Genomic DNA, 20,519 nt, shown 5'->3' with positions numbered 1-20,519 from the left:
CATATTCATTAAATGGTTTATGGCGTGTTGTTATGCGCATTCACGACATATCATAGGCATGGGGTAAACACAAAGAGAGCAGAAAACACCCTTTTACTTTCAGTCATGCACAGTTGGACAAAGAGTCAATCTACCTCATATCAGTTACCTGATACACCAACCACTGTACCTAATCCAGCTACCCTTATCCTTATAGGTGCCTACAATCCGAGTACCTACCCAAGTGCCGATCACACCTACGGTGATATCGCCAGCTTCACCGGTTTCACCAACTACACCAACCTCACTTACAACTCCAACAACCCTACCTGCACCAATGGCATCACTTGCTGACATCCAAACCCTCATTGAACAACTCGAGGCCAGAATGAATGAGGCATTGGCCGCCTAAAGGATTGCCCTAATAGCTGAATTGGGTAATGGTAATGGTAATGGAAATGGGGCTTCCGCTAAAGGGAGTGGACCGGCTACCTCCAATCAGGGACCTGCTGTTGAACCGACAAACCCCGCCTTTAACCTGGATGATGTGCCTTCCAAAACTACTTCTGAGCTGGAAGCTCAGAAAACGAGGAAAAAACTGGAAACCACCAAAAAGAAAAACAATGAACCCTTTCCCTCGTTCCTTACGAGGAAAAGGACCAAGGTCGCCCAAATGATCAACCGGCCTTCTGAGCAAGAACAGGTAGACATAATCATAAAGAACCTGCAGCCTGTCTACCAACAACAATTACAAACCCAATACTTACCGACCTTCAAGTCGCTCATTGCCGCTGCTACAAAGGTAGAGGGTTTAATTCAAATGGGGCAGCTGAAAGAAGACTCGGGCTCCTCAAAATACGAGAAGCCTAGCCAAGCTGGCAAAGTTCGTGAAGTGGCAAGCATCACCCCCACGAATCCTTTACGTGTGGGCAATTTGAGAAATGGCAATCGTCCAAGAAGGACATATACTGATCTCGGGATGCCAATCCTTTTGGTTTTCCGAGAGGCTGTCAAGGCCAACTACATCAAGCCCTTGGAAGCAAGGCCGCCACCCAACCCTTTACCAAGAAACTACCGAACCAATGAATACTGTGAATATCATCAGGGTCATGGGCACGAGACTGAAGCGTGCTGGACGCTTAAGAACTGCATCCAAGACCTGGTGGACGACGGTTCAATCATCCCAAGAAGTGAGTCAAACATTAGCACTAATCCCTTACCAAATCACGGGGTAAATGCTATTGTTTCTGACCACGAATTGATCGATCCTTTCGAGCTATTCCTAGAAATGAATGACACCTGTGCCCTGGACTGAATGACTTATCCGAAGAGGTAACAACCAAGCTGGAAGCGGAAGACTTCATGCAGCCTAGTCTCTTTGATGAGGTTGCGGTTATCACCGGAAATGAAGGGAATCGAGACTTGCTCAACCTGATCAAGCCAAGCGGAGGACCTCTCACCAACTGGTACGCTGAGGAGGATCGCACTGCTGATAGACCCCCTCCCGAGTCAAGCCTAGTACCAGAGTCTGTAATCAAGTCCTGTACTGAGTCCGAGTCTGACCCCGAGTCTGAAACCGAGTCAGAGCCCAGTTCTAGTTCTGAGTCGTCTGCGTCGGATCTAGAAGATCCGGATTTCAAACTTGATGTATTCTTTGAAGACGATTCCGTCATAATTAATAAAGGCTTGCAAATTCTTGATTACCCTGCGTGTCTATCTTTCCAAGCATTTCCAAGCAAAAATAATCAAATAAATGAAATAAAAAATGAAAAGGAAAAAATAATAATTGGCAAAGAAGAAAACGAACATACATACATTGCATCTGATTGCATGAACAGGGAACAGGTTAGTGAATGTTTGAAGAAATTTGCTGATTGCTTCATGTGGAAAGCAAGCGACATCACTGGAATTGACCCAGCAATAGTGGTGCACAAGATTCCAGTATACCCAGAGGCTAAGCCAGTGAAACAGAAGCTAAGAAGGCTGAAGACAGAATGGTCCTTGAAGATCAAGGAGGAAGTTGCCAAGCAGCTGGAAAACAAGTTCATAGACCTATTGCCTACCCGACGTGGTTAGCGAACATCGTGCCGGTGCCAAAGAAGGATGGAAAAGTGCGAATGTGTGTGGATTACCGGGATTTGAATAAAGCATGTCCGAAGGACGACTTTCCCCTGCCGCATATTGACTTGCTGGTGGACCAAATGGCTGGACACGAGATGGTCTCCTTGACTGATCTTGCTGTCGGTTATAATCAAATAATGATGCATGGGCCAGACAAAGAGAAAACAGCGTTCATCACAGAATGGGGAACTTACTGCTACAGGGTCATGCCTTTTGGGCTCAAAAATGCCGGGGCAACTTATCAAAGAATGGCAACGACCATCTTCCATGACATGATTCACCAAGAAGTAGAAGTATACGTTGACGATATGGTTGTTAAATCGAAAACAACCGAAGAACATACAACAGCACTTGAGAAGTTCTTCCTTAGACTTCGAAAGTACAATTTAAAGCTCAATCCGGCAAAATGCCTGTTTGGAGCTACATCCGGAGTGTTTCTAGGGCATATGGTCAGTCGGAAGGGCATAGAGATTGACCCTTCAAAAGCCAAGGCCATTCTGGAAATGCCAGCACCAAGGACGAAAAAAGAAGTTCGGGGTTTCCTAGGAAGGCTACAGTACATCAGCCGGTTCATAAATCAATTGGCCGATACTTGTGGTCCGATCTTCAAATTACTCAGGAAAGGAGTAGCGGTTAAATGGAATGGGGATTGCCAGAAAGCTTTCGACCAAGTCAAGCAATATCTGCTATCCCCGCCAGTTTTACAGCCACCAAGGCTAGGAAAGCCCTTATTATTATACCTATCAGTGACAGAAGAAGCGATGGGTGCAATGCTAGCTCAACAAGCAGAAGATACAAGGATAGAAAATGCCGTGTATTACTTAAGCAAAAGGATGCTAGAATACGAGCTAAAATACAACAAGATAGAGAAGTTGTGTCTGGCTCTAGTGTGGGCCTGTACAAAGCTGCAGCACTACCTCTCATCTTACACGACCTATGTCATCTCTGAATCGAACCCCTTGAAATTCCTTATGGAGAGGCCGGTTCTTGACTGCAAGATGGCTAAGTGGGTATCAGTGCTCGCAGCTTATGATTTGAAGTTTGTACAACGGAAGGCAGTAAAAGGTGGAGCCTTGGCTGACCAATTAGCAGAATTATCGGTCGAAGACCAGATGCCGGAGGTAGAATTTCCTGATGAGGATTTGTTAAGCGTGGAAAGTGAGGTCTGGGAGATGTACTTCGATGGAGCTTCAAACTACCATGGAAACGGGGTTGGAGTCGTATTCAAAACTCCTTGTGGAGAATACGTCCCAATCGCAGTCAAACTAGATTTCGACTGCACCAACAATGAAGCCAAGTATGAAGCTTGCATCAAGGGGTTGGAAGCGGCCCTAGAAAAGAAATAAAAATCCTTAAGGTTTTTGGAGATTCCAACCTAATAGTCTCTCAAGCCCTAAGGAAATGGAAGATCAAGGAAGAGCGGTTGGTTCCTTACCTACAGCGCTTAGATGAATTGGCTCAGCAGTTTGAGGAACTATCTTTTCACTACCTGCCGCGCGCCAAAAATCAGTTTGCAGATGCTTTAGCAACCTTGGCTTCCATGGTTAATGTAGGGGGAGATCAAGTTATTCGGCCCCTGACAGTTAGGCTTCAGAAATAGCCAGCACACATCATGCATTTGGTAGATGACAAGCCTTGGTTTTGGGATATACAAAATTACCTTCAGAACGAAGCCTACCCGGAGGGATCCACCAAAACTGATCAACGGACATTAAGACAGTTAGCGTCTGGATACTTCCTTACTGGGGGAGTTCTGTATAAAAGAAGTTGGAACGGCTTGCACCTAAGGTGCGTTGGTGAAGAGGAGGCTCAAACCATTATGGATTCCGTGCATAATGGGGAATCTGGGTCACACATGCACGGGATAGCCTTGGCTCGGAAAATCATGAACCTAGGTTATTACTGGTCAACTATGAATGCGGATTGTGTGAGGCACGCGCGGAAGTGCCATGAGTGCCAAATTTTCGCTAAGCTGCAAAAACGGCCTCCGGTCAATTTAAATCCAATTGCTTCACCGTGGCCTTTTGCAACTTGGGGCATAGATGTAATTGGAAAAATCCACCCGAAAGCCTCTAATGGCCATCAGTTTATCCTGGTCGCTGTAGATTATTTCACCAAATGGATTGAGGCAGCTTCCTTTTCAGTTTTGAACGCCAAGAAGGCAGCGCAGTTTGTACATGCCAACATCCTTTGTCGGTACGGAACACCATTCGAGATCATTACTGATAACGGGTCTCATTTTCAAGGCGAATTCGCTGACCTATTAAAGCAAAAGAAGATTCAACATCATAAGTCCTCACCCTATCGCCCACAAACAAATGGGGCCGTCGAAGCTGCGAACAAGGCTATAAAAGTCATTTTGCAAAAGACAGTTCAGAAACATAGGGCATGGCATGAACAATTACCAAATGCTTTGTGGGGATACAGGACTTCTATCAGAACGCCTACTGGGGCAACCCCGTATTCCTTAGTATATGGCATGGAAGCAGTATTGCCTATTGAGCTGGAAGTTCAGTCGGCGAGGGTTATCCGGGAAAGCCAGATCAGTGAAGCAAATTGGGCTGAGAATTATCATTTGCAGCTCTTGGGTATGGATGAAAAGCGATTGCGAGCAATCCACCAAACTTAAGTTTATCAAAGAAGAATGGCGCGGCATTTTAATAAGAAGGTCAAAGACCGGAAACTGGAAGAAGGTTGTTTGGTTCTGAAGGAGATTAGACAGCCAATCATAGATCCGCGTGGGAAGTTTCGTCCTCATTGGGCTGGACCCTATGTGTTAAAGAAGATATTGTCAGGCGGAGCCGTTATTTTGACTGATTTGGATGGTTTGGAATTCACTAATCCATGTAATTTAGATCAGTTAAAAAGATATTTTGTGTAATTGTAATCATTGCATAATGTATGATGAACTACATTAGACCTGATTCTCTTTGAAAAAAAAAAGGAAATTATATATCGGAGATATGTAGGCAGCTCTCATTGGGCGCGGTCTAAACATTAAAAAAAAAAAGCATTTTCATAATTCTTTCTTCTTTGCCGATAATAAAAAAAAGAAGACAAAAAAAAAGAAAAGAAAACCCGCTAAGCCGAAAACCCGAAAGGGCGGCTTAGGCAAAAGTCGGGGCCCGCTAAGCTGAAAACCCGAAAAGGGCGGCTTAGGCAAAAAAGGGTAGCTCGCTAAGTTGAAAACTCGAAAGGGCGACTTAGGCAAAAGTTAGAGCTTGAATAAAATAAAGTTGGATGATGCTTGGAAAGTTTAAAAGACAAATACATTTATAATTAAAGCAAGCAGTTCAAGTCAAGTAGAAGGCAAAAAGTCCAATAAATAATAAAGTTTAAGTCAGAGTCTCAAATAAAAAGCCAAAAAAGTAAAATATCCAAAAATCCAAAGCCAACACAGAAAGTAAAAAAAAAAAACAATAATAAAGTCCAAAAGCCTATAGGAGTCTAAGTGTCCCGCCTCCTCCGTGGAGCAACATCCTCCGAGTCATCCCTAGCTGTTAAACTCCGCTCCACCTCGCCTGTCTTAGGAGTCAGCACAATCTCCTCCCCAGTCCCAGCCTCATCACCAGTGTCAGTCTGAACCCAACCGTCGAGTGCACTCAGCAGTGCAGTCCTCCTCAGTCTCTCAATTGGCCAGACAGTGGCAATGAACCAGGTCCGATATTCAGGAGAAGTCTGAACACCGGCAGGGTTAGGTAAAGGCCTAACCATATGATGATCTCTGACCCAAGCCCTAAGGACGGCCCGAGTAACACCCGGGGTAATGGCAGAATCAGCTGAAATGTCATCCATAAGTGGAGCAGTCTGATCTATCCCCATCTGTCTCAAAACACGCGAAGCGCAGTACCAAGTACAATGGGAAAGGCCTAAAAGGTAAACCCGGGTATGGCGGAAGCTAGCCTGGATAAAGCGGGTGATGTTGTACCAGGAGATGAACCATAGTATCTCATTTGGGCCCAACTCAATCAACCATGAAGTCCATGCGTCAATAGAAGGATATGTGGTCAAGATCCTCCGCATGCGATATTGAGAAGGGTTATAAGGAAGGGAGGTAGGAGCAGTGACCACTCGAAGATGGTCCTTCAACCGAACCTGAATAATGGATCCTTTCTATTACAAGGGAGTGAAAAATAATAACAAAACATAAAAAAAAGGAAGAAGGAAAATACCTGGAGAATAATGGGAGAAACTGTCCAGTCATCAAACCCTAAAGCAGCCCTGTCAAGGCTCCTAATAGTCTCGGCCAGCACAATGCCGCCAATACAACCCCTATCCTCCATTTGTCGAACCATGGGACAAAGATGCAAATCCCCAAAGCCTGGGTCTTGGTTAAACAAGAAGCCAGCTAATAAACAAAAAACCAGGGCCCGCATTCTTAGCCTCATCCGGTCTGGGTCGTCTGGGCAAGCCTCCGAAAATTCGTCAATCAGGGGCAACAAAACTGCCTTCTGGTCTTCGACAATCATAGCCCTAGCCTGTGGTCAGCTAAACTGAAACATGGTTTTCAAAAGACTTAACATGCCCAATTTTTACCTCATGCTTGACCAAAGGGGCATTGGGATCACACCCTATGATAGCACAGAACTCCTCAAAAAGAGGGCACATCTCCTCCATCATAGGCCCAAACCGAAAAACGTGGGCTTCCGGGTCCCAAAGTCTAATACAGGCCCGTAAAAATCCCAATCAACTACTACACCCCGAAGAGTAATGACAGGAGAAAAACCGTACCTCCCAAAATTGATCTTTTCGACTTTGGAGAGATTCCTAGTCCAGCTGTGCATACTATGGTTCATCTTTAAAAGAAAAAAAAGAGAGAAAAGGAGAATGAGAGAAGAAAAAGCTGAAAAGTGCCTTTTGGCTCGATTTTCGAGAAAAGATGAGGAATAAAAAAATATATATATATATTTTCCATAAAATGGGCTGAAACAAAATCCTATTTTCTTTCAAATTTGATAATCATGCATACATGTTTTCAGTACTAACCAAGCGCAGGTACAGTCAAAGTTCAGTACCGAAATACAGGCAAAAAAAAATTCACATTTTGGCCCCTGAGGCCCAAAATTCACATTTTGGCCCCTAAGGCCAAAAAATTCACATTTTGGCCCCTAAGGCCAAAAAGTTCACATCTGGGCCCCTAAGGCCCAAAAATTCACATTTTGGCCCCTAAGGCCCAAAATTCACATTTTGGCCCCTAAGGCCCAAAAGTTCACGTCTGGGCCCCTAAGGCCCAAAATTCACATTTTGGCCCCTAAAGCCCAAAAATTCTCAATTTGGCCCCCAAGGCCCGAAAATTCACATTTTGGCCCCTAAGGCCCAAAAGTTCACATCTGGGCCCCTGAGGCCCAAAATTCACATTTTGGCCCCTAAGGCCCAAAAATTCACATCTGGGCCCCTAAAGCCCAAAAATTCACATTTTGGCCCCTAAGGCCCAAAAGTTCACGTCTGGGCCCCTAAGGCCCAAAATTCACATTTTAGCCCCTAAGGCCCAAAAATTCCCAATTTGGCCCCTAAGGCCTAAAAGTTCACATCTGGGCCCCTAAGGCCCAAAAATTCACATTTTGGCCCCTGAGGCCCAAAATTCATATTTTGGCCCCTAAGGCCCATAAGTTCACATCTGGGCCCCTAAGGCCCAAAAAATTCACATTTTGGCCCCTCAGGCCCAAAATTCACATTTTGGCCCCTAAGGCCCAAAAGTTCACGTCTGGGCCCCTAAGGCCCAAAATTCACATTTTGGCCCCTAAGGCCCAAAAATTCTCAATTTGGCCCCTAAGGCCCGAAAATTCACATTTTGGCCCCTAAGGCCCGAAAGTTCACATCTGGGCCCCTAAGGCCCAAAAATTCACATTTTGGCCCCTAAGGCCCAAAAATCACATTTTGGCCCCTAAGGCCCAAAAGTTCACATCTGGGCCCCTAAGGCCCAAAAATTCACATTTTGGCCCCTAAGGCCCAAAAGTTCACATCTGGGCCCCTAAGGCCCAAAAATTCACATTTTGGCCCCTAAGGCCCAAAAGTTCACGTCTGGGCTCCTAAGGCCCAAAATTCACATTTTGGCCCCTAAGGTCCAAAAATTCACATTTTGGCCCCTAAGGCCCAAAAGTTCACGTCTGGGCCCCTAAGGCCCAAAATTCACATTTTGGCCCCTAAGGCCCAAAAATTCCCAATTTGGCCCCTAAGGCCCAAAAATTCACATTTGGCCTCTAAGGCCCAAAAATTCACATTTTGGCCCCTAAGGCCCAAAAGTTCACGTCTGGGCCCCTAAGGCCCAAAATTCACATTTTGGCTCCTAAAGCCCAAAAATTCTCAATTTGGCCCCTAAGGCCCGAAAATTCACATTTTGGCCCCTAAGGCCCAAAAGTTCACATCTGGGCCCCTAAGGCCCAAAAATTCACATTTTGGCCCCTAAGGCCTAAAATTCACATCTGGGCCCCTAAGGCCCAAAATTTCACATCTGGGCCCCCTAAGGCCCAAAAGTTCACGTCTGGGCCCCTAAGGCCCAAAAGTTCACGTCTGGGCCCCTAAGGCCCAAAATTCACATTTTAGCCCCTAAGGCCCAAAAATTCCCAATTTGGCCCCTAAGGCCCAAAAGTTCACATCTGGGCCCCTAAGGCCCAAAAATTCACATTTTGGCCCCTGAGGCCCAAAATTCACATTTTGCCAAAAATTCCCAATTTGGCCCTAATGGCCCAAAAATTCCCAATTTGGCCCCAATGGCCCAAAAATTCCCAATTTGGCCCCTAAGGCCCAAAAGTTCACATCTGGGCCCCTAAGGCCCAAAAAATTCACATCTTGGCCCCTAAGGCCCAAAATTCACATTTTGGCCCCTAAGGCCCAAAAGTTCACGTCTGGGCCCCTAAGGCCCAAAATTCACATTTTGGCCCCTAGGGCCCAAAAATTCTTAATTTGGCCCCTAAGGCCCGAAAATTCACATTTTGGCCCCTAAGGCCCAAAAGTTCACATCTGGGCTCCTAAGGCTCAAAAATTCACATTTTGGCCCCTAAGGCCCAAAAATCACATTTTGGCCCCTAAGGCCCAAAAGTTCACATCTGGGCCCCTAAGGCCCAAAAATTCACATTTTGGCCCTGAAGGCCCAAAATTCACATTTTGGCCCCTAAGGCCCAATAGTTCACGTCTGGGCCCCTAAGGCCCAAAATTCACATTTTGGCCCCTAAGGCCCAAAAATTCCCAATTTGGCCTCTAAGGCCCAAAAATTCACATTTGGCCTCTAAGGCCGAAAAATTCACATTTTGTCCCCTAAGGCCCAAAATTAACATTGTGGGCCCCTAAGGCCCAAAAATTGACATTCTGGGCCCCTAAGGCCCAAAAGTTCACATCTGGGCCCCGAAGGCCCAAAAATTCACATTTTGGCCCCGAAGGCCCAAAATTCACATTTTGGCCCCTAAGGCCCAAAAGTTCACGTCTGGGCCCCTAAGGCCCAAAAATTCCCAATTTGGCCCCTAAGGCCCAAAAATTCACATTTGGCCTCTAAGGCCCAAAAATTCACATTTTGGCCCCTAAGGCCCAAAATTCACATTCTGGCCCCTAAGGCCCAAAAATTCACATTCTGGGCTCCTAAGGCCCAAAAATTCACATTCTAGGCCCTAAGGCCCAAAAATTCCCAATCAAGAGGCTAAAAGGCGGGTCCTCTGGACGCGTCTGATTCTCGCCTATAAAATTTGGTTTTCAGACAACCACCGACGCCCATAAAACATTTTTTATGGTTGCCGGTGGGGGGCAACTGTGAATACTCAAATTTTGAGGCTCAAAGAGCCATTTTTTTTCGGACTGCAAACAGTCCGGTCGGACCGGAGGTCATTCAAAAAGTTCACTGGAAGTGTGCCAATATGGTACTTGAAATGTCCAAAAAATTACGAGGATCACGGAACTGGTCTCGGAATATTTTTTGGAGGTCCGGAACTCCCGGAAAAGCCTCCGGAACGAAAAAAAAGAAAAAAAGAGAGGGGAAAAGGCACACATGCCCGCCCGCGGGGGGGGGGGGGCATGCCCGCCCAGGCTAGGCACGCCCGCCCAGCCCAGGCGGGCATGCCCGCCCTCGAAGGCGGGCAGGGGCGCCCGGGGTCACGTTTTTTCCTATAAAAAACGGCTCTGGGGCTCCGTTTTGAGACACTCAGTCTGTGTTGACGGACGCTCCTTCTCCATATGCTCTTTGCGATTCTTTACTGATTTCTTGCATTTTTTAATTTTAGTTTTATTTTATTGTTGTGATACTTGGTCAGTTAAAATTAAATTAAAATTAATTCCCTTAACGAGGAGCTTAACCTGGAGTTAAGAAGTGGTCGACGATTAAATCAGGTACATGAACTGAACTCTGCCTATTTAATTTTAGCACTTCATGCATGCTTCTTTTCTACTCCTAATAATTCTACAACTGCATAAATGCATCCATGTCATCATTAGGCAAACAAATTGCCTCAATTAAATAAATTTAGGCTAAATGCCCGATTAATTAATAATCGTGGTATTAAAGCCTAAATCCGACAATATTGGCTTAAAACACCTAGTTAATTAATAGCTATGGTGTAATCGCCTTTATTTCAAACAAATCCGGCTTAAGTCCAATTAATTAATAATTGTGGCTAAAAGCCTTAATCGATCACGTTTTGGCAACAAGTTGCCTACAATTAAATCAATCTTTTGGCAAAATGCCTTAAAATTAATCAACTTATTTTGGCTAAAAGCCTTAAATCAATCATTTTGGCGACAATCGCCCAATCAACATCATTTTGGCAATCAAATTGCCTAAATCACTCTTTTTGGCTAAAAGCTTTAAAATCAATCATTCTGGCGACAATCGCCTAAAATTAATCATTTTTGGCAACGATTGCCTAAATCAATCTTTTTGGCTAAAAGCCATTAAAATCAACATTTTTGGCATCAAATGCCTAAAAATCAATCAATTCTTTGGCAAAATGCCTAAACAAAATGCACAAAGCATACACACACTCATGCATAAAGCATCCTCATTCAAAGCCCTCTAAAAGAGGCCTACCAAACTACGTCGACTTTGATCTTCCATTCAAACGGAAGTACGTAGGCACGTTCGGGATTTAACCCCGAGCGGCAAGTCAAAATCGCATAAACACTTTCATTGGTCCAAATCATATCTTGCAAAGCATTCATTCTTTGGTTAGTTCATCAACATGACATGGTCTCGGGATCCACCTCGGGTTCGCAAACCAGGCCTTAGACATTGGGATAATTAATCTAGTAATTAGGTTAATTAAAATTGGAGTCAACTTAGGGTTTTTCCTAGTTTACCCGAAAATAATTAAACAAGGTGGCGACTCATACATTCACGTGCATTTCTACCCTTAGTCACATGCATTCATATGCTATGATAATCGGGGGAGGGGTTCACACTGTTTGGCGACTTCTATTTTTCGGGGAAAACTCTTGCAGTTTTTCTGTAGGATTCTCCCAAATCATTTAAAAAAAAATGTAGATTACTACTTGCTAAACTTGTGAATACTAAATCACTTATAATTCATGATTTATAGGTTAAGACGGTGCCTCCGGCATCGAATGTGACATCCGCCGTCGAGTCTCTCGGGACTGGGCGGCGGGTGTTACAAAATGCCTGGTTAATTAATAATCGTGGTATTAAAGCCTAAATCCGACAATATTGGCTTAAAATATCTAGTTAATTAAATGGCTATGGTGTAATTGCCTTTATTTCGAACAGTCCAGCTTAAGTCCAATTAATCAATAATTGAGACTAAAAAGCTTTAATTAAACACGTTTTTGTCTTGGCAATACATTGCCTGCATTGCAATTCAAGTAATCACTTTTGGCAAACAAATTGCCTATAAGAGAGATTAATCTTTTTCTTAGCAACAAATCGCTTAAAGCACCATTTTTGGCTAAAAGCCTTCAAGCAATTGCTTTTGGCAAATAAATTGCCTCAAGTCAATCAATTTTGGCAACAATCGCCCAATCATCAACTTTTGGCAATAAATTGCCTAAATCAACTTATTTTGGCTAAAAGCCTTAAATCAATCATTTTGGCGACAATCGCCTAAATCACATCAATTTTTGGCAACAATTGCCTAAATTAATCTTGTTGGCTAAAAGCCATTAAAATCAACATTTTTGGCATCAAATGCCTAAAAATCAATCAACTCTTTGGCAAAATGCCTAAACAAAATGCACGAAGCATACACACACTCATGCATAAAGCATCCCCATTCAAAGCCCTCTAAAAGAGGCCTATCAAACTACGTTGAATTTGATCTTCCATTCAAACGGAAGTACGTAGGCACGTTAGGGATTTAACCCCGAGCGGCAAGTCGAAAATCACATAAGCATTTTTTAATTGGTCCAAATTACATTAATCGCCTTGCAAAGCATTCACTCATGGTTAGTTCATCAACATGACATAGTCTCGGGATCCACCTCGGGTTCGAAGACCATGCCTTAACATTGGGATAATTAATCTAGTAATTAGGTTAATTAAAATTGGAGTCACTTAGGATTTTTTCCTAGTTTACCCTGAAATAATTAAACAAGGTGGCGACTCACACACTCACGTGCATTTCTGCCTTTAGTCATATGCTTAACTTGCATTTGGCATTTGGGGAGGGGTTCACACTATCAGTGACAGAAGAAGCGATGGGTGCAATGCTAGCTCAACAAGCAGAAGACACCAGGGTAGAAAATGCCGTGTACTACCTCAGCAAAAGGATGCTAGACTACTAGCTAAAATACAATAAGATAGAGAAGTTGTGTCTGGCTCTAGTTTTGGCTTGTGCAAAGCTGCAGCACTACCTCTCGTCCTACACCACATACGTTATTTCGAAGTCGAACCCCTTGAAATTCCTTATGGAGAGGCCGGTTCTTGACAGTAAGATGGCTAAGTGGGTGTCGGTGCTCGCAGCCTATGATTTAAAATTTGTACAACGGAAGGCAATGAAAGGCGGAGCCTTGGCTGATCAATTAGCGGAATTACCGGTCGAAGACCAAATGCCGGAGGTAGAATTTCCTGATGAAGACTTGTTGAGCTTGGAAAGTGAAGTCTGGAAAATGTACTTCGATGGAGCTTCAAACTACCATGGAAATGGGGTTGGAGTCGTATTCAAAACTCCTTGTGGAGAATACGTCCCAACGCAGTCAAATTAGATTTCGACTGCACCAACAATGAAGCCGAGTATGAAGCTTGCATAAAGGGGTTAGAAGCAGCCTTGGAAAAGGAAATAAAGGTCCTCAAGGTTTTCGGGGATTCCAATTTAATAGTCTCCCAAGCTTTGAGAAAATGGAAAATTAAGGAAGAGCGTTTGGTTCCTTACCTACAACGCTTGGACGAATTGGCTCAGCAATTTGAGGATTTATCCTTCCACTACTTACCGCGAGCCAAAAATCAGTTTACTGATGCTCTCGCTACTTTGGCCTCCATGGTTAATATAGGGGAGACCAAGTCATTCGACCTCTGACAGTTCGGCTACAGAAACAGCCAGCACATATCATGAATTTGGTGGATGAAAAGCCCTGGTATTGGGATATACAGAATTATCTTCAGAATGAAGCCTACCCGGAGGGATACGCCAAGACTGATCAACGGACATTGAGACAGTTAGCATCCGGATATTTCCTTACTAGGGAGTTCTATATAAAAGAAGTTGGAATGGCCTGCACCTAAGGTGCGTTGATGAGGGAGAAGCTCAAACCATCATGGATTCCTTACATAATGGGGAGTCTGGTCCACACATGCACGGGATAGCCTTGGCTCGGAAAATCGTAAACCTGGGTTATTACTGGTTAACCATGAATGCGGATTGCGTGAGGCACGCGCAGAAGTGCCATGAGTATCAAATTTTTGCTAAGCTGCAAAGACAGCCTCCGGTCAATTTGAATCCTATTGCTTCACCATGGCCTTTCGCAACTTGGGGCATAGACGTGATCGGAAAAATCCACCCAAAGGCTTCCAATGGTCACCAATTTATCCTGGTCGCTATTGATTATTTCACTAAGTGGATTGAGGCAGCCTCTTATTCGGTTTTGAATGCCAAGAAGGCGGCACAGTTCGTTCGTACTAACATCCTTTGTTGGTACGGAACGCCATTTGAGATCATCACTGATAATGGGTCCCACTTTCAAAGTGAATTTTCTGACCTTCTAAAGCAAAAGAAGATTCAGCATCACAAGTCTTCACCTTATCGGCCACAAATAAATGGGGTTGTAGAGGCTGCAAATAAGGCTATAAAAGTCATTTTACAAAAGACAGTTAAAAAGCACAAAGCTTGGCATGAACAGTTACCGAATGCCCTATGGGGATATAGGACTTCAATCAGAACGCCTACTGGGGCAACCCCGTATTCCTTAGTGTATGGTATGGAAGCAGTGTTGCCTATTGAGCTGGAATTTCAGTCGGCGAGGATTATCCAGGAAAGCTAGATCAGCGAAGCAGATTGGGCTAAGAATTATCATTTGCGACTCTTGGGTATGGACGAAAAACGATTGCAAGCGATCCACCAAACGCAAGTTTACTAGAGAAGAATGGCACGACATTTCAATAAGAAGGTCAAATACCGAAAACTGGAAGAAGGTTGTTTGGTCCTGAAGGAAATTAGACAGCCAATCATAGACCCACGTGGGAAGTTTCATCCTCATTGGGCTTGACCCTATGTGTTGAAGAAAATATTGTTTGGCGGAGCCGTCATTTTGACTGATTTGGATGGTTTGGAATTCACGAATCCATGTAATTTAGATCAGTTAAAAAGATATTTTGTATAATAAGCATTGCATAATGTAAAAAGAACTACATTAGACCTGATTCTCTCCGAAAAAAGAAATTATGTATCGGAGATATGTAGGCAGCCCTCATTGGGTACGGTCTAAACATTAATGAAAAAATCATTTCATAATTCATTCTTCTTTGCCAAGAAAAAAAAAGAGGAAAGAAAAGAGAAAAAGTGCAAAAAAAAAAAGGAAAAAAAAGAGAAAAACCCGCTAAGTCGAAAACCTGAAAGGGCGGCTTAGGCAAAAGTTGGGGCCCGCTAAGTTGAAAATCCGAAAAGGGCGGCTTAGGCAAAAATGGGTAGCTCGCTAAGTTGAAAACCCGAAAGGGCGGCTTAGGCAAAAATTAGAGCTTGAATAAATAAAGTTGGAAAATGCTTGGAAAGCTTAAAAGTCAAATGGCATTCCCAATTAAAGCAATAAAGTCAAACAGTCCGAAGTCAAGCAGAAAGCAAAAGAGTCCAAGAAAAATAAATAAATAATGAAGTCTAAGTCCAAGTCCAAAAAAAAAATCCAAAGTCAAATCTCCAAATAAAGTCTAGAGTCCAAAAGCCTATAAGAGTCTAGGTGTCCCGTCGCCTCCGTGGGGCAACATCCTCCGAGTCATCCCTAGCTGCTGAACTCTCTCCAACCTCGCCTGTTCGAGGAGCCAACACAATCTCCTCATCAGTCCCAACCTCATTGTCAGCGTCTGCCTGAGCCCAACCCTCAAGTGCACTCAGCAGTGCGGTCCTCCTTGGCCTCTCAATCGGCCAAACAACGGCAATGAACCAGGTCCGATACTCAGGAGAAGTCTGAACACCCACAGGATTAGGTAAAGGCCTAACCATGTGATGGTCTCTAACCCAAGCCCTAAGGACGGCTCGGGTAACACCCGGAGTGATGGCTGAATCAGCTGAAATGCCATCCACAATCGAAACAGTCTGGTCTATCCCCATCTGCCTCAAAACGCGCGAAGCGCAGTGCCACGTGCAATGTGTAAGGCCTAGCAGGTAAACTAGAGTGTGGCAGAAGCTAACCTGGATGAAGCGAGTGATGTCATACCAGGAAATGTACCACAGTACCTCATTTGGACCCAACTCAAACAGCCATGAGGTCCATGCATCAGTAGACGGATGAGTGATTAGGATCCTCCGCATACGATACTGAGAGGGGTTGTAACGCAAGAAAGAAGGAGCAGCAACCACTTGGAGGTGGTCCTTTAACCAAACCTGAGTAATGGATCCTTTCTATTACAAAGGAACGAACCAAAAGAAAGAAGAAAAAAGGAAAAGGAAAAGGGGAAATACCTGGAGAATAATCAGAGAGACCGTCCAGTCATCGAAGCCTAAAGCACTGTCAAGGCTCCTGATAGTCTCTGCCAGCACAATGCCGCCAATGCAATCCATATCCTCCATCTATCGAATCATGGTGCAGAGTCGCAAATCCCCAAAGCCTGGATCCTTGTTGAACAAGAAACTAGCTAATAAGCAGAAAATCAAGGCCCGCATTCTCAGCCTCATCCGGTCTGGGTCGTCTGAGTGAACCTTTGAAAATTCGTCAATCAAGGGTAGCAGAATTGCTTTCTGGTCACCAACAATCATGGTCCTAGCTTGTGGCCGGCTGAACTGAAACAGGCTTTCAAACGACCGAACATACCCAATTTTGACCTCATGCTTGACTAAAGGGGCATTGGGATCGCACCCTATAATAGCGCAGAATTCCTCAAAAAGAGGGCACATCTCCTCCATCATGGCCCCGAACCGAAAAATGTGGGCCTCCGGGTCCCAAAGTCTGATGCAGGCCCATAGAAAATCCCAGTCAATTACCACTCCCCTAAGGGTAACGATAGGAGAAAGACCGTACCTCCCTAAGTTGATCTTTTCGACTTTGGAGAGACTCTTAGTCCAGCTGTGCATGCTGTGGTTATAAAAAGGGTTCATTTTTGAAAAAAAAAAGAAGGAAAAGAGAGAATGAGAGAAGAAATTGGCTGAAAACTGTTTTTCTGGCACGAATTTCGAGAAAGAATGAGGGAGTCTAAAAAAAACAGGGTTTTTATAGAAAAAACACGCTCGGAGGCGGCTGCTCCCGCCGGTGGAGGCGGCGGCGGCGGCGGCTGCTGGAGTCGGCGGTAGATACTGCCGAAAAAAAAGAAGAAGCAAAATGAAAAAAAAAAGAAAAAAGTCCTGTTTTCTTTCAAAATTGATAATCATGCATACATATAAAATTTTCAGTACTAACCAAGTGCAGGTACAGTCAAAGTTCAGTACAGAAATACAGGTAAAGAAAAAAAAATAACAGAAAAGCCTAGCAACCATGGCATCAGCGACGGGGCCTCCTCCTCCTCTGATCATCAAAGGCCCTCAGAGTCCAGGACGAAGAAAGTTCTTGCTGCATCCCGAGCATCAGCTCCATCATCTAACTGACCAAGCCGTTAGGAACCTGGAAATCATACAAAAAACACAAGTCAATATCAAATCTCTTATGAATCCTTTTTGTGAGAGATTTATCAGTCATTACCTCATTAATGTCCTCGGGAGGAAGATCCAGGCGATCCACATTCTCCAGGGAGACCTCCCGAAAAGCTAGAGTGTCGTAAGGAGTATGGTAGGAAATGCTGTATGGAAGACGTAGGTTGGCCAGGCCTGGATGAAGCATCCCGGTAGCCTCTAAAATAGCCCGGGGAGCTCTGGAAGGACCTGCCGAGCGGCTAGGCCCGGCCCGAGATGGACCCTCAATCGGAATGGAAGAAGAGGGATCGGTCGTAGGCCTCCTCCTTGGAGTCCTAGTCGAGGGACCCGAAGCCCGAGAAGAATTGGTGTCAAGAGGCTGGGAAGGTGCCGATCTCTGAAAACTATCAAGCCGAGATCCAATGGGCTGCATCAAAAAGATTCTACAGAACTCGGCATAATCTCCCCCCAGGATGAACTCCACATGTGGAACACCCTCAGTATGAGCATCAGTGAGCGTCATCTGCTTGCCCGCTCGCATGTCCTCAGGAGGGGAATAAGGGACAGAACGGCAGCCTCTTATCTGAAGGTCTACTCTCTCGCCCAAGTAATATCGTCTCAGGACGGGGTGCGACAGGACCACCCTCCGCCGAGACAAGGCGTCTGACCGCTGGAAATGGGGGTCGGCCTGAATCCAACTCTGTAGATCGGCAGTCGTCGCCCCCACCTCAACCTATGAAAAATGCAAGTGTGTTAATAAATCCTTTTTATTTAACATATTCAAGAATCACTAAGCACTTACCTGCTCCAGAGTGCAAGTATCAAAAAAGGCCCTTAGATCCCTCAGTAATTTTTTGCGCCGAATGGTATGAAGGTTCGATCGGTACCATCTCCAAGCTGAAGGCACCAGTCCTAGCTCAAGATCAGCACGGATGAGCTCCGGGCGAGTATACGGGAAGTACTCGAATGCCCAAGTCTGCAAAAAAAAGAAGAAACGAGAATCAATGAAAAAACCATCAAGAATAATAAACAGAAAAACACAGAAAGGGGGAATGTTCTTTACATTACCTCCCAAAAGTAGTAGGTCCCGCTGAGTTTACAGTGGCCCCGACTCAGATCACACATGTCATCATACATGCGGCTCAGAATAGCGCCGGCCCAGTCGTACTCCTCAAGATGGGCCATATTTTCCAAACTCTTCAAGATGGAAGGATTAAACTTCTCTTTCCTGTTGGACCAGAAGGTCGAAGTGAACAGCAGCAATAAAGTGAATCTGGCCACCTGAGTAGCCGTCAGCTCTCCCTGCTGTGAACCCCTCCCCCAAATGCCAAATGCATGTTATGCATATGACTAAAGGCAGAAATGCACGTGAATGTGTGAGTCGCCACCTTGTTTAATTATTTCAGGGTAAACTAGGAAAAAACCCTAAGTGACTCCAATTTTAATTAATCTTAATTACTAGATTAATTATCCCAATGTTAAGGCATGGTCTTCGAACCCGAGGTGGATCCCGAGACTATGTCATGTTGATGAACTAACCATGAGTGAATGCTTTGCAAGGCGATTAATGTAATTTGGACCAATTAAAAAATGCTTATGTGATTTTCGACTTGCCGCTCGGGGTTAAATCCCAAACGTGCCTACGTACTTCCGTTTGGATGGAAGATTAAAGTCAACGTAGTTCGATAGGCCTCTTTTAGAGGGCTTTGAATGGGGATGCTCTATGCATGAGTGTATGCTTTGTGCATTTTGTTTAGGCATTTTGCCAAAGAATTGATTGATTTTTAGGCATTTGATGCCAAAAATGTTGATTTTAATGGCTTTTAGCCAAAAAGATTAATTTAGGCAATTGTTGCCAAAAATTGATGTGATTTAGGCGATTGTTGCCAAAATGATTGATTTAAGGCTTTTAGCCAAAATAAGTTGATTTAGGCAATTTATTGCCAAAAGTTGGTGATTGGGCGATTGTCACCAAAATTGATTGACTTAAGGCAATTTATTTGCCAAAAGCAATTGTTTGAAGGCTTTTAGCCAAAAATTGTGATTTAAGCGATTTGTCGCTTAAGAAAAAGATTAATCTCACTTACAGGCAATTTGTTTGCCAAAAGTGATTATTTGAATTGCAATGTAGGCAATTTATTGCCAAAGAAAACGTGTTTAATTAAGGCTATTTAGCCACAATTATTGATTAATTGGATTTTAAGCCGGACTTGTGCGAAATAAAGGCGATTATACCATAGCTATTTATTAACTAGGTATTTTAAGCCAATATTGTCGGATTTAAGCTTAACACCACGATTATTGATTAACCGGGCATTTAGCCTAAATTTATTTACTTGAGGCAATTTGTTTGCCTAATGATGACATGGATGCATTTATGCAGTTGCAGAGTTATTAGGAGTAGAAGAGAAGCATGCATGAAGTGCTAAAATTAAATAGGCAAAGTTTAGTTCATGTACCTGATTTAATCGACGGCCACTTCTTAACTCCAGGTTAAGCTCCTCGTTAAGGGAATATTAATTAATTTTATTTTAATGACCACTTAACAAAGTAAGAAAGCAATTAAAGCCAAACTAAAATGCAAAAAAGCAGTAAAGAATCGCAAGGAGCGTAGGGGAGAAGGAGCGTCCGTCAACACAGACTGAGTGCGTTGAAAGGTCACACCGGGGCCGTATTTATAGGCCAAAACGGACTGTTTCAGCGGCCTGGGCCGCCGGAGGCCAGGCGGCCTGAGCTCGGCGACCTGGGTCGCCGGCGGCCGCCGCTGCCGGTGAGGGGGCCGCCGCCGCCACAGCGGCCGGCGCGCTTTCTAGTTTTACTTTCCAGAGGCTTTTCCGGGAGTTCCGGACCTCCAAAAAATATTTCGGGACTAGTTCCACGATCCTCGCGACGTCCCAGACGTTTTAAGTACCATATTGGCATACCTCCGGTAAATTTCCAAAATGGCCTCTGGTCCGGCCGAACTGTTTGCAGTCTGGGAAAACTGGCTTTTTGAGCCTCAAAATTTGAGTATTCACAGTTGCCCCCCACTGGCTATCATAAAAATGATTTATGAGAGCCAGTGGCTGTCTGAAGGAGCAAATTTTGAGGATGGGCAGAGGAGGAAACCTCTGCCGTTGGTTTTGAAATGAAATGATCAAATGCATGGATTTATGTTTGCAACTTAAAGATGTTTTTGCCTCTTTGAGGACTTAAAAAGGAATTTTGTCTCTTAGAGGACTTGGAAAGATGTTTTGCCTC

This window comes from Jatropha curcas, chromosome 4, assembly GCF_041381405.1.
Source record: "Jatropha curcas cultivar XTBG-Jc1 chromosome 4, XTBG_Jcur_1.0, whole genome shotgun sequence".
Lineage (NCBI taxonomy): Eukaryota > Viridiplantae > Streptophyta > Magnoliopsida > Malpighiales > Euphorbiaceae > Jatropha > Jatropha curcas.
This window is presented reverse-complemented; position numbering follows the sequence as displayed.